The 14,364-nt window shown below is 36.4% G+C and overlaps 1 long non-coding RNA gene across 1 annotated transcript; it reads left to right on the plus strand.

Moving 5' to 3' along the window:
* The first annotated feature begins 1,094 nt into the window (after nucleotides 1-1,094).
* LOC124720489 lies at nucleotides 1,095-12,095 on the plus strand. Its single transcript, XR_007006173.1, has 3 exons — nucleotides 1,095-1,451; nucleotides 6,623-6,948; nucleotides 11,936-12,095. It is a non-coding gene; the product is annotated as an uncharacterized LOC124720489 (long non-coding RNA).
* The last annotated feature ends 2,269 nt before the right edge of the window (nucleotides 12,096-14,364 follow it).

Consider the following 14,364-nt stretch of genomic DNA (forward strand, 5'->3'; position numbering starts at 1 on the left):
AAATACTGGGAAATTAATATCGTCCAGTTTACTACCAATAAGTTGCCTTTCTTGTTCTATGAGAAAATGTCCGTTTCTTGTAGTTAGTCCTTGCTGGCCTGCCTGGTGTAAGATGCAACCAATATTATAAATTCATTCGTATTGTAGCATAATATAATTGGCCACCTGTTCATCCTCTTTGAAGTGTACTTTCTAACCAGCTTGTCCACTGTATCTGCTCCTGACTTTCTTCTGTCATAATCCAGAATCATTATTGGCTTGGATTCTTCATGATCTTCCACTGCCTTCCTTGAATGCATAGTACTGAGTGGAGTTACAACTTCACCCTTTTCCGGACAATACAAACCAATTTATGCGTGCACATGGAACCCAAACATGAATGAATATTTGGCTTGACCTTGGCCTGAGTGAAAGCTTCTGGCAGTTTTCCTTTATTTCTTCTAATTGTTCCTAAAAAGTGTGCGGTCGATTTTCAGAAGTGCTCTCACCAAGCCAAGGTTTGTGAAAAAAAATGGTCAGCTGTTACATTTATGCCACGGTTTTTTGTGTCTTTCACCATTTCTAGAGAAAATCTCTTGTCTTGACCAACTTCGCGAGATTCACTTTCTTGTTGACCATTGTGAACTTGCAGATTGAGAAAGTGGGATGACACACTAACAGCCTATAACCGTATTTTCCTGGTCTTCAAGGAACGGGTCTATATTGCCGAAACAGACATCAACTACGAAATGCCACGTGGTAGTCGTCAGTTGTTACGTTACTGTGAGGAACATAAGCGTCTTTAAATTTTAATTTCAAACATTTCTCTGATGGGAGCCAGCTTGTATGGAACACTTGCATCCGCATCGTCAAATAGGATGCATCGTGAAATTTGTAGCGTGCCATCCGTCATTTTAAACTTTCCCCATTTCGCAGCAGATACAGATATTTACATTTTGTAGTGAGGAAGACTAACCGAATCGTTGGTCGCAGCTCAAATTCACCGCTACTTATGCGCTCGCTCCAGTTGGCGCCAAAAACGAATGGTGCTGCCATCTGTCAATGGAGACAGTCATACTAGAAAACAAAAAAAGTATTGACGCAACCATTGACGATTGCATAATTTGTATGCAATTTAATTTCAGAAGATAGGATGTTCATCGAAGTCGATTTATACAGACATATATTCGTTATTGAAGTGCTACTTACGGAGTGTGCTGTATTTACCCGTAAATGTGTCATTAAAGTTGTGACGCATTAACCAGTTCAAACCTTCGAAACAGCGTCAATTGCAATGAGAAATCAATGTACTTGTATCAGTTATGATATTTTGTTTCTAATAAAATTGTGTTTAAGCGAATTAGGAAACCACGGCTCAGTTGCTCCGTTAAAAACAGGAATCGTTTCGTCTTCGTACTGATGTTAAAAATCAATGAATTTTTCATAAATCTGCCTGCTTTCGTCGTTAATTGGTAACTTGTGAATAATTTTGTTTGCAATTTAGTTAACTGGTCATTCGAATGTAATTTACAAGTGTAGCTACCAAATGCTGTACTGACATTTTTTACTCAATCCATTAACCGTTTAAAATGTAGATCTATGGTCTGCAAACAATTTTTAAACATTTGTGGCGGAAATGAGGTGCACAGGCATTTTATTTATTTGCCCTATCGGATGTTGGAGACTGGTATAGAAATTTGACATTTACTATTGATGTTATAGGAAGTGAGTATTAAAGGATTTTCTATTTGAGATCCTCTTGAGGCGAAGAACTTAACAACTTTAAACAGCAACGGATAGAAGGGGAAACAAAGGGAATATTGCAACACCAGTATCATTATCAAAAAATCATTACAGCGACATAAATATACATACTTGTATTGTCAGTTTCTTTGCGGCTGTTAAATCATGTGTAAGAGGAACTGAACTGTATAGATTCGTTGTTTTTACATACTTTTTAACACTGATACTATTTATAACTGTCAAAACTATTCCAAAGCAAGTGATGTTTTAAAGTAAATAAATTTGATTCAAAAGTAAGTGCTAACAGATAGGTATCTTAAGTGATATCGGCTCTGTTAGTAATAGGAGTGTTCAGATATTACTGTAACTTTTTATCCACCATTTCTTGAACACATAGCTAACACTGATACACCACCAAACCTGGAGATAGATTTACCATTACACCCGAATTTTAAGTGTAAGAAACAATCCTAACCTAAGAGAATTTAATTTGGCATTTTTTATGTAGCCAACAATAATATTGAAGTGTCTAAAACCCATACCAAAAGTTCTAATTGTATACAATGAAGAGCATCTCAAATGGTGACGGTCTGTTTGATGCACAGGAGAGTGTCATGGATATGTTGAAAATGTGGATTGACAGACACTTTAAGATAGATGGCAGCTATCCTGTGAAATCTTACCTACCTAGTTTTAATGACCAGTCTGGAATATAGGAATATACTAAAATCCTCTGTACCATCTGTGACACTTTTGTAGTGGATTGCAGCAATGGATTTAGGTGTTCCGAGTCTTGACACTGACTCCAGTAAAAATAAGCTTGGGGTAGATGTGTATCATCATATGTGGGAATGCCCACACATTGAAATGCTTGAATCCATTGATTATAGAGGTGGTTTACCTAAATATAGTTTAAAAGAATTCACATAAACTTAAACATACAAGTAATATGCATTTAATTAATCCATCACACACTATTGACATCTGAACATCCCATCTTGGCAGTGTGCTAGTTGTTTCTTTCATTAATGCATTGTGCTTTATACCTCATCGTGAAGAAATGACTTTAGGAACATACAATGAGTTGAATGCTATTTAGGGATGTATGATTTAATTTCTGGTTATATACATACTGTATGTGACTATACCAATTACATCTCCAAGGGTGAAACATTCTATGCTGTTTGAATAATTTATCATAATAATAATAATAACAATGATAATAATGATAATGACAATGAGCCGGCCGGGGTGGCCGAGCGGTTCTAGGCGCTACAGTCTGGAACTGCGTGACCGCTACGGTTGCAGGTTCGAATCCTGTCTCGGGCATGGATGTGAGTGATGTCCTTAGGTTAGTTAGGTTTAAGTAGTTCTAAGTTCTAGGGAACTGATGACCTCAGCAGTTAAGTCCCATAGTGCTCAGAGCCATTTTTTGATCATGACAATGATAATAATAGCCATTACGCCTGTAGACATCACATACAGAGAACAATACAACAGATTATTCAGAAGTGCAGTAGGTTAGTTATTAACATTAGAGTTTTATATTACAGTTAATAAATTTGTTTATTTTGCTGAATGGGTAGGCAACTAAACAGCCATGCAGTGTTTGTTTGAATGTTTTTTCACGTAGATCTTTTACCATTTGTGAAAGCTTATTACATACATAATTTGTGCCACGAGTTCATAACTGTTAACTGACTTCAGGTGTGCAGTATGAAGTGTAAGTGTACCTGTAGCATCTTGTGTTTCGACAGTGTACATACTCTCTGCTTTTTGGTTCTGGCAACTTCTTTGTGTAAATTAAAACATAATTTATGTAATTGCATTACCAATTTCATTCTTTGTTTACAAAACAAAAGTGTATAGAGTGTTTTATATGAAGTACCAATAATTACCCTAATAGCTTTGGTCTGCAGTAATACGATGTCATGCAGATAACTACAGTTTGCTCATAAAATAATAGAATACGACATATATGAGATATAGGATGCTCTAACATACGTTTCAGGTACAAAATCTAAAAGTTACCGTAACAAATAAATTACTCTAGACAACTTACAGCAAATATATTTTACGTGTTAATTCTAAGATAAGTTGTCTTCTGAATATACCCCACATAACATGTATCATCTGAGGGAAGCTTGTCTTTTAGAGTATGGCTGAGTTTTGTTTTTATTCAGCAAGGATCTATTTGCTCTTGACCAGTAAGATGCTAGACTGATTGTCTCTTCATCACAGGCTTTAAGGCCACTGAGATCATTACCACTTTGAAGAAAGAAAAGTTGTGTCACCAGCATATAGTGTTATTACTTGATGTAATAAATGAAGGTAGGTCACTAATCGTTGTTAGGGACAAGAAAAGGCCCAGCACACCGAATGCTTACAGGGAAAGCTATCATCTGTTTGTATTCTAGGAAAGATAAAGCCTTTTTAATGTGACCATTAACGTTAACTGGACTGTACTTCCCTGAATCTAAACATCCCAATACACTGTAGGAATAGTGGCCCATAAGTTACTCTGCTACTTGAGATTTGGATATCTGGGGAACTTCTTACGCCTTGTGTGTTGTCTAACAGCAGCCTGCTATAGACTTTTTGCACCATAGTGTAAAACTCATTTCTGAATGCCAGACAGTTATGGGTAATCTGTATGTAAATTATTTTTTATTTTTTCTTCTAGTAGTATGGATGTGAATTTTAGAACTCACCTTATACTCACTCTTGTTATTAATCACAAACACATTTGTGGAGTACATGTACTGGCATTTAAGTGTAAGTGTCCCAGATGATGATCCTGCAAGATGTTAGGTTATCAACTGTACAAAGTGTTCTTACTGCTTGCTTATGTAAAATAAGTACATTTTTGATTTCAGCTGTACTGAAATCAGTGAAGTTGCACATAGTTAGAATGCGGTAGCAAATAAAAAGCAGCTGAACAAAAATTAAATGGAAGATGTGGACTTCAAAGTGAAGACTGGTTTATTGTAGGTTTCCATGCTAGTTTATACTATGCAAGTCACTTCACCTCTGAGTCCGTTACCAAATTGACAGTTCTTCGAAACTTGGACTCTGCCCTATCAACTGAGCCCTTCTTTTTGTTAAGCTGCACCAGAAATTTCTTTTTTCTCAATACAATTCAGTACTTTCTCGTTGATCTACCCATCCGTTCTTCAGCATTCTCGGTAGCTGCACATTTCAAAAGCTTCTATTCTGTTCTTCTCTGAACTGCCCATCATCCATGCTTCACTTTTGTACAACTCTGCCTTTATATTCAGTGTTAACAAATTTGTCTTTTTTTCAGAAATGCTGTTCTTGCTATTGCTAGTCCGCATTTTATAGCCTCTCTGCTTTGGCATCTGTAAATTATTTTGCTGCCCAAATAGTAAACCACATCAAATACTGTAGTATCTCATTTTCTAATCTACAAAAACATAATCTTATTTAATTCGACAACATTCCATTATCCTTGATTTACTTTGTATTTATTTACTATCCCTCTTTAAGCATTAAAAATGCAACAGATGTCATCTTTTGTGGCATACACGCTTACATATAGAGTTACATAAATAATACACTTGGTGCAAAAGGCATTTTAGATCATTATTGCCTACCAAGCTACAAAATTCTCCATCATATTTCACGTGTTATATTCACATATAAAAGTTTAATACAAATGAAACTATGCTACCACCTAAGATCATGTTTAGGGTACATTTTGAACTCTTCTATTGTATAAAATGCCTTTTCTCTGAGCCATTTCTGTGAGGTGTTGTCACCAGACAGTGATACATTGTGTGCCTATTCTGGAAACGTGTTAAATAGTTTTATCCCCATGTATCTGTAACCATCTTGAGTGTTTTCAACTGTGATATTGATCTGCAGTTTTAAACATGTTGTATGTTGATGGACAGATTGTCGTAGTTTGTGACTGTTGATTTTCTTTTGTGTGTATTAGACTTAATATAAAGAGGAGCTTCTTTGGTATTTCTAATTTTTTGAAATGTGGTCTACAAGACTCATTATTTCTGACTGCTCAGATGAATATGATTGTCTTCTTTTGCCAAGTAATGACTTTTTTTTCCTCTCCAGGGGATTCATAACAAAATAGCATGGCAAGTGGGCATAAAGAAAGACATGTTATGCATTCAGCAGTAGCTTATCACTAAACAAAAATCACTGATTGCAAGCTACAGTATGGTGCAGTTGGAAGAACCACACCTCCCCTTTGAATGCAAATGCAGTATTTCAAATTCTGAAATAAACAGCTACAAAAACGGACAAATGGTTCAAATGGCTCTGAGCACTCTGGGACTTAACATCCGAGGTCATCAGTCCCCTAGAACTTAGAACTAGTTAAACCTAACTAACCTAAGGACATCACACACATCCATGCCCGAGGCAGGATTCAAACCTGCAACCGTAGTAGCAGTGCGGTTCCAGACTGAAGAGCCTAGAACCGCTCGGCCACACCGGCCGGCAAAAGTGGACAGTCTTATGCAATAATTGATTGTTAGCATTCTTCTGCCAGTATGTCAGTTTATTTCATCAGTGAAGTTAGTCATTTCTCCTTATGACCTGCAAAATTACTTTCTCGATTGAAGAAGGAATTGAAATTGTGGAAACACATGTGAAAACAGGTTTAGTAAGGAAACTCACAAAATTTTTGTGGCCAAGTATCCAGATAGAGGACTACCAGCAGAGAGAGCAATACGGAGTCTATATAAAAATTGGTGCACACACAGATCTGTGGGAAATTTAGAACAACTAAGAATTCCTTCAGTTCGCACACCAGACGTTATAGCAGACATTGCACATGGCTTTTGAATAATATAACAGTTGTTCATTAGACCCTTTTCCATTACATCATGAGCGATAAAACACGGTTTCATCTTTCCAGTCACGTGAATCCACAGGACATGAAGTACTGGGTAATGGAGAACCCTGACATTTTGTGCCAACAAGGACTCCAAGATATATATCCAAATCTAACAACTTGTGATTTTTTTCCCACGGGGACACTTGAAGAGCAAGGTCTGCGAAACAAATTCATGCGCAACACAGGAACTGAAGAACATCATCAGACATGAAGAAGTTGCCGCCATCAGTATTGAAATTTTATGCCGAGTGTATGAGAATATGCTTAGATATGCACAGCTGTTTATTGATGTTGCAGTGGTCACTTTCAGCATCTTCTATAAATGTATTTTTTGCTGTAATTAAATGGTAAGTCCCTTTCAGCTTTTCATTTCTGTAATTCCACTGCACTTCCTTTATACTTACAAGGGCTACTTTCATTGTACCACCCTGTCTATTTGCCACAGGTTACTTTTCAGCTGATTGTCTTCTTTTGCCAAGTAAGGACTTGTGGCCTGACAGCTTCAGAAGGCATTCTAACTATTGACGTGCCGATTGCATCTGCTGCCAACTACAGATCTGACATGGGTAGAGTGTCTGCAGGTAGAACTGGCATGCCACAGAGCTGAGTAAGGCAAGGCAGAAAGGAAAGCTCTCCACTAAGGGAAATTCTTGCCAAAAGAGTGATTTGGCCAAACATAAGCGGAAATGACAGAGAGAAACAACATTCCCTTTAGTTACATGCTTGCCTAGCTGTAGTCTGCAGAACTGCATTCACACTCACACAGCTGAGTGAAATACATGATAATGATAAGTGGACACTTCTAATTACATGTACATCCATACTCTGAAAACTACAGTGAGGTGCATGGCGGAGGGTATGTCCCATTGTACCAGTTATTAGGATTTCTTCCTGTTCCATTCACATGCACCAATTATTCTAATAATGTCCTCACGACCCCTATGTGAGCATTACATAGGGAATTGTAGTGTACTTCTAGAGTCATCATTTAAAGTTGGTTCTTGAAATTTTGTTAACAGACTTTCTCAGGATAGTTTCAGGTCCTTCAGTATCTCTGTGGCACCCTCCCAAGGATCAAACAAACCTGTGACCATTTGTGCTGCCTTTCTCTGTGTAGGTTCAGTATTCCATGTTCCTCCTTATATTGGTCCAGGTCCCACTCACTGGAGCAATATTCTAGAACTGGTCGCATGAGTCATTTGTAAGCAATCTCCTTTGTAGACTACACTTCTCTAGTATTCTACTAATAAATCAAAGTTTACCTCTTGTGTTACCCATGACAGCCTGTGTGATGATTCCATTTCATATCCCTACAAAGTGTTACACACAGGTATTTATATGAGTTGGCCAATTACATTTGTGGCTCATTGATATTATCATCTTAGGATACTATGTTTTTTTTTTTTCATTTTGTGAAGTGCACAATTTACATTTCTGAACATTTACAGCAAATTGCCAATCATTATACCACTTTGAAATCTTATCAAGTTCTGAATGAATATTTGTGCAGCTTCTTTCAGACAGTGCTTCATTATAGGTAACTGCATGATCTGCAAAAAGCCTGAGGTTGCTATTAATATCATCTGCAAAGTCGTTAATATACAACATGAACAGCAAGTGCCCCAACACACTTGCCTGGGCACACCTGAAGTTACTTCTACATCTGACAATGACTCTCCATCCAAGATAACGCACTGCATCCTCCCAACCAAATAGTCCTCAATCCAATCACAAATTTCACTTAATAGCCCATATGATTGTACTTTTGGCAATAAGCATAGGTGTTGTACTGAGTCACACACTTTTCGGAAATTAAGAAATATTGCATCTACCTGAGAGCATTCATCAAAGCTTTCAGTAATATCATGTGAGAAAAGTAAATTATAATATTGTTGTCATTAATATTATTATTTTATTCATGGCTGTAATTTTCAACAACTGTAGTATGTTTTTCTTTCAGGATAAATTTCAGTCATCAATTGCAAATAAATTTTTATTATCTTTACCAGTTTTGACATATTGTCAAACAGTATTTAAAATAATCACATACAATATGTAAATTTCAACATACCATGGCATTACCCTTTTATGAAGAAGATATTTACTGTGTGCTAAACTAAGCTTCTGAAGATTACAAATTAATTTGTCAAAACTGATAAAGATAATAAAAATTTAGTTGCAACTGATGACTGAAATGTATCCTGAAAAAAAATTATATTACCTTATCATAGTTATCAGATTTTGCTGCTGTTGTTGTTTTTAAACCAGTTGCATTACAGTTATACTACTAAAATTTTTTGGATGAATGCTTTTCAGACACCGTATTTCTTCGAATTGCAATTTCTTGGAAGTTACATTAAAGCATTGTGCTAAATGCTAATGTTTATTCATTCATTCGTTGTGTTTCTTAGATCTCATCAAAAATGAGAATTTTCGGGTATGTGGAACAAGACAAGCTATGCATTAACATAGGACAAAGGCACCATAGAAACTTAGTCTATATACTGTATTAACAATAAACTATCACTATACTTCTTAATGTGCTACTCATGCTTATTCCATAGAAACTTAATCGAGTTAATCGGTAAGGAAGCAGATATTCTGAAAAAAGCTGTTGTCCTTCAGTTCTACTATATAGCTGCTCTTTATCCGTTATTAGTGGCTTAATATTTATTTAATTAAGATGTTATTTTTTATGTCTATAAATACTGAGTCCTATTTATAGTACACTAGCTGTTTCCCATGGCTGCACTCGCATATCAGTAGTTTTGTTCTGATGGGTAATAGTGAGTAAGCAAGCTACTGTATGTGCAATAACATCAGCTGTCCTCGCATGTCTGCCTGTTTGGGTAAGCATAGTTTGTGATATGCATCCCACGTGGGGGCAGGAGTGCACATTTATGGATCGTGCTATTGAAGTAGCTATACGTTATGCTTCAAATTTAATAATTTTTGTTAACATCATTTATGTTAACGGATGTACAAAAATTCAGATCCAAACTTTACCCTCTTAGAGGAATTTTTTAAACTTTCTCAAGTAGCCTATGTTCTACCTCATGGTTCAAGCTACCAAAATCGGTTCAGCAGTGTTGGCGTGAAAACACAACAGTCAGAGTAGCTTTTGCATGAAAATGGCATGGATTAGTTCGTGTACATCTTTATAACAGACACAGCTACTTGCCATACAGCTAACAGAACTTCTCTGCTTCTAAATCTAGATATTCAGGCAACTTGTAGAAACTGTAGCTAATGAGGCATATGTTTAATTTTCTTTTCACATGGTAGGGATTCCCAGTTCTGACTTTACATTAGAAGGGAGCTTGTTTTCTATTTTACCACCAGAGGTCATAACTCTGTACTGAAAGTAGACAAGTAGGCAAAGTCTACATAAAAATTATTATAGTGCCTTGTATTGTGACAGTGTACATCACAGTTTAATTGAAACTGATTTTTATTATTTAAAAGAAAAAAAAAGCACACGACATTAAGAAGTAAATGTATAGGGATGCGAATGTAAGAATTTTAAGATCCTTCAAAAGGCTTCTGCAAGGTGTGCAGTTATCTACTTTACTACTCATTTCTGCTGAACAAACACTATGTTTACCTTAGGTACACTGCCCCTGAAAATAATCTCATATGATAGGAGGGAGTGAAAATACGCACACTGACATTCTTGTCTTTAGGTCAACGCAACGAGAGAGGCTCCTAATGGCATAAAACACTGAACTGAGCTTCTTGTTAGTTTATCCATGTGCTGACTCCAGTTTAACCTGTTATCCACCTGGACCGGAATTTTACGCACTGAGTTTAATTCAGTGTATGGCCATTAATGTCTGGTTCTGGTGCCAAAAGGTCATTATTACTGGTTTGAAATTACATGAGTTTGTGTGAGACTAAGAACCACTTGTAAATCTAAACAGCTTTTGATGTTGCTTAGCAACAGTCATACAATAATTTTTAAATGAATACACCGCCTTTTTACTGTATTGTTGTTTATTTAATTATGCCCTGTGTCATAATTAAATAAACAACAATACAGTCAAATGGCGGTGTGTTCATTTAAAAAAACTTGTAGCTCTGTTCTGCTGTTATCTGAGCTATGTATGGTAGGGCTGAGTTGCAAACAAATTATCATATTAATACGCTGTTAATATTTTATTGTTATGGGGGTGGCGGGAATATATACATATACCCTTTTTTTTGTGGGTAGGGGGAACACATTAACAGGCTATGTAATTTGTGTCAAGTAAGTAAAGATACAGCATGATAGTTTTTTAACAAAGAGGATGGTTTGCAACATTGGTAGTTTATTTAAAAATGGCAATTTTTTTATTTGGATCATGTGACTTCTGTGTTTCTGTACAGCATTAGCAAAGTAGATTAGATTAGATTGCATCTGCTCTTCATTCCATGGATCCATAGTGGTGAGATCCCCAAGGATGTCCAAAGTGCCAGAAAACCAAAAATACATTGTTTAGTTACATTTTTTGCTTGCTTCATCAATCGTATTTGTAACAACTTGCTATGATGTGGAACATGTCAGTAGGTTCACAGGTAAGATATGTTTTCTCTATAAATCATGGATACATGCTGCCTATTTACAGACTGGACTATTTTTTCTTTTTTTTATCTTGATCTACAACAAAATTTGGTAAATGTGACGTAACCATTTACATATTGTCTACACAAAAATATATCTATAGAGTAGAAAGAGTTGTCAAATATTCACATGGTCAAATACTTTTATGGCTGCATATTTTGTGTATAGTGGGAGGCTATGTTTGTTCCTAGTGTTGTATTTATGAATGCTACTATTATTTTGAAATTGTACCCAACCGTTAATAACAAACTTCTACGAGAGTAAATATATTGTAAAGCTGTTGTTAATATGCTCAGTTGTTAAACACTTCCCGGTATGAAGTTAAAAAATTATGAACAGAATGAACTCCTCCATGCCAACCAGCATGGATTCCAAAAACATCAGTCATATGGAACCCAACTCACACTTTCCTTACATGACAACCTGGAAGCCACAGATCACGCCAGTCAGGTAGATCCTACCATGCCAGAGCTTATCATCACTTATCATCAAAAGTATGAGGTATCATGTGAGACTGGTTTCTGTAAATAATTTAGGAGTAAAGGAGACCACCCACTGAAAAGCAAAACCATTGACACACACACACACACACACACACACACACACACACACACGGCCCTACATTGAGTCGGAAGTTTTTTCTGGCAGCTAGCAAGTTCTCATTCTCTTTCGTGTGTGCCTGCTACTCAGTAATCGGTCTCCTTTATTCATACTTTATTTGCATTCCTTTACAGATTTGCCGCTGGATTGAGCATTTCTTGGTAGGAACAATGCAGCATGTTTGCGTGATGGAGAGTCATCAAGAGATGTAAGGTAACTTAATAAAAGAAATGTGTTTCGACCCTTGCTATTCATGTTGTACCTTAGTAACCTTCCAGACAATATTAATAGTAATCTCAGACGTTTTTGCTAATTATGTCGTTATCTGTAATGAAATACTGTGTGAAAAAAATAAACTATATAAATATACAATGGGATCTTGATAAGATTTCAAAGTGGTGCAGATATTGACAACCTGATTTAAATGTTCCAAATTTAAAACTTTGCACTTTGCCAAAAATGAAAGGCACCTTAATATCCTATGACTACAGTATCAGTCACATCTTGAATTGGTCATCTCATACAAAGAAGCAGGTGTAACAATTTGTAGGGATATGAAATGGAACAATAACATACTGCTGTAGGTGAAGCAGGTAGCACACTTTGATTAATTGTCAGGATACTAGGGAACTGTGGTCAGCCTACAAAGGAGATTTGTTGCAAAACACTTGCACCACTCTAGAATATTGCTGATGTGTGTGGGATGCGTACCAAATAGAAATAACAGTGAGTATTGGGTGACACAAAGAAAAGCATCACAAGTGGTCACACATTTGTTTGACCCATAGTAGAGTGCCACAAAGATGGTGAAAGAACTGCACTGGCGGAGGGACAGACACAAACTATTGCATGAAATTGTACTTTGAAGTCTCAAAAATCACTTTTAAGTAGGGAATTCGGGAACATACTGCAGTGCCCTGTGTATCGCTCTTGTATGGACTGTGAAGACTAATTAAGGCACTCGCAAATGCACATAATCAGTCATTCTTTCCACACTCCATGTGGAAATGGAACAGGTCGAAGCACAAATAATTGCTGCAATGCAAAGTACCCTCTGCTATGCACTTCACAGTAGTTTGTAGAGTATAGATGTAAATGGACATAAAAAGGTTAGCCTTACAGCACATATATGAAATTTTGTATTCTTTATCTTCTGTGTTTGATAGTAATAAAGGTTTTATGTGTAACAAGACATTTGGAATATGGAATATTGTAACAATGTAAGCCCCCCCCCCCCCCCTCTACCCCAAGCTCAGGACTACATTGTAACATTAAATCTATAAGCCTAAGACAGGGAAATTAGAGTTAAATTCACTGTCAGAAAGATGTGCTGGCCTAGTGTTTCTTTGTGGCATACAGCTGTAACTTTGTTACAGTTTTATGTTTTGATTTATCATTCCATAGAAAAACATTTATTACAGAGTTTGTCACTCGTTCCACATCATTACAATCTATTGTGCAAAATGATCTGTGGAACATGTAACTAACCAACTAATAAATTTAAACAAAGCTTTTACACATCTGTTCAGTGGAACTATGTGAGGATGGCAACTTTTACATGTAACAAACACATTATACTCCAAACAAAGTCATCAGTTCAAACTGTTATACACCTACAAGTTCTGTGTATGAGAAAAAACAAAGTCACAGCACATATAATGAAAGTCTGAGCAACTGTGTGTTAAATTTAGAAACAAAGTTATTATGCAAAATAAAACTTTGTCTCTTTTTTTTAATTACACTTGTTTTCTACAATTCGATTGTCTCTGGAGGTACGTGTACTGCCACAAAGTTACCCCTATAATCTAGGACAGTGTTTTTCAACAGTGTTTTTCAACAAAGTCACAGCACATATAATGAAAGTCTGAGCAACTGTGTGTTTAATTTAGAAACAAAGTTATTATGCAAAATAAAACTTTGTCTCTTTTTTTTTAATTACACTTGTTTTCTACAATTCGATTGTCTCTGGAGGTACGTGTACTGCCACAAAGTTACCCCTATAATCTAGGACAGTGTTTTTCAACCTTTTTGAATATGTGACCCCTTTCCAAGTAAAAATATTCTGGCAACCCCCATAACCTTAAAAAAAAGTATGTCAGTGATTTCAAAGGCAACATATTTAATTTTCTTTCTATTGATACTATACTGATCGAGAAATCGAGTGCAATGTGAAAAGAGGACGAGTGCTCTGCGGGCAAAGATATAATTATATTCCTCATTGTGGTAGAGGCATGGGGATGAGAAGAGATCAGCGGGGGCATAGTCGCACGTTTTCAGTCACTACAATCAGTTGTCCGGATATGCCAGCAAGTACGGACGTAATTATTGTCTTCGCGCTTTGCTCTGAGCAAGCATAAAATGGGCAAGTTTCTTAAAAGAACTGCTTTCTCCTGTGACTGTGACCCCTAAGCAAGGCTTTGTGATCCCCCAGGGGGTCATGACCCTCAAGTTGAAAAAAAACTGATCTAGAGTAATAACATTTATCAATAAAACTATAGTGTTCCAGAGACCTTTTCAAGTCTCAAAATTTTATTGATGCATATATGCAGTCTACACCTATCCC

Source organism: Schistocerca piceifrons, chromosome 11, assembly GCF_021461385.2.
Source record: "Schistocerca piceifrons isolate TAMUIC-IGC-003096 chromosome 11, iqSchPice1.1, whole genome shotgun sequence".
NCBI lineage: Eukaryota > Metazoa > Arthropoda > Insecta > Orthoptera > Acrididae > Schistocerca > Schistocerca piceifrons.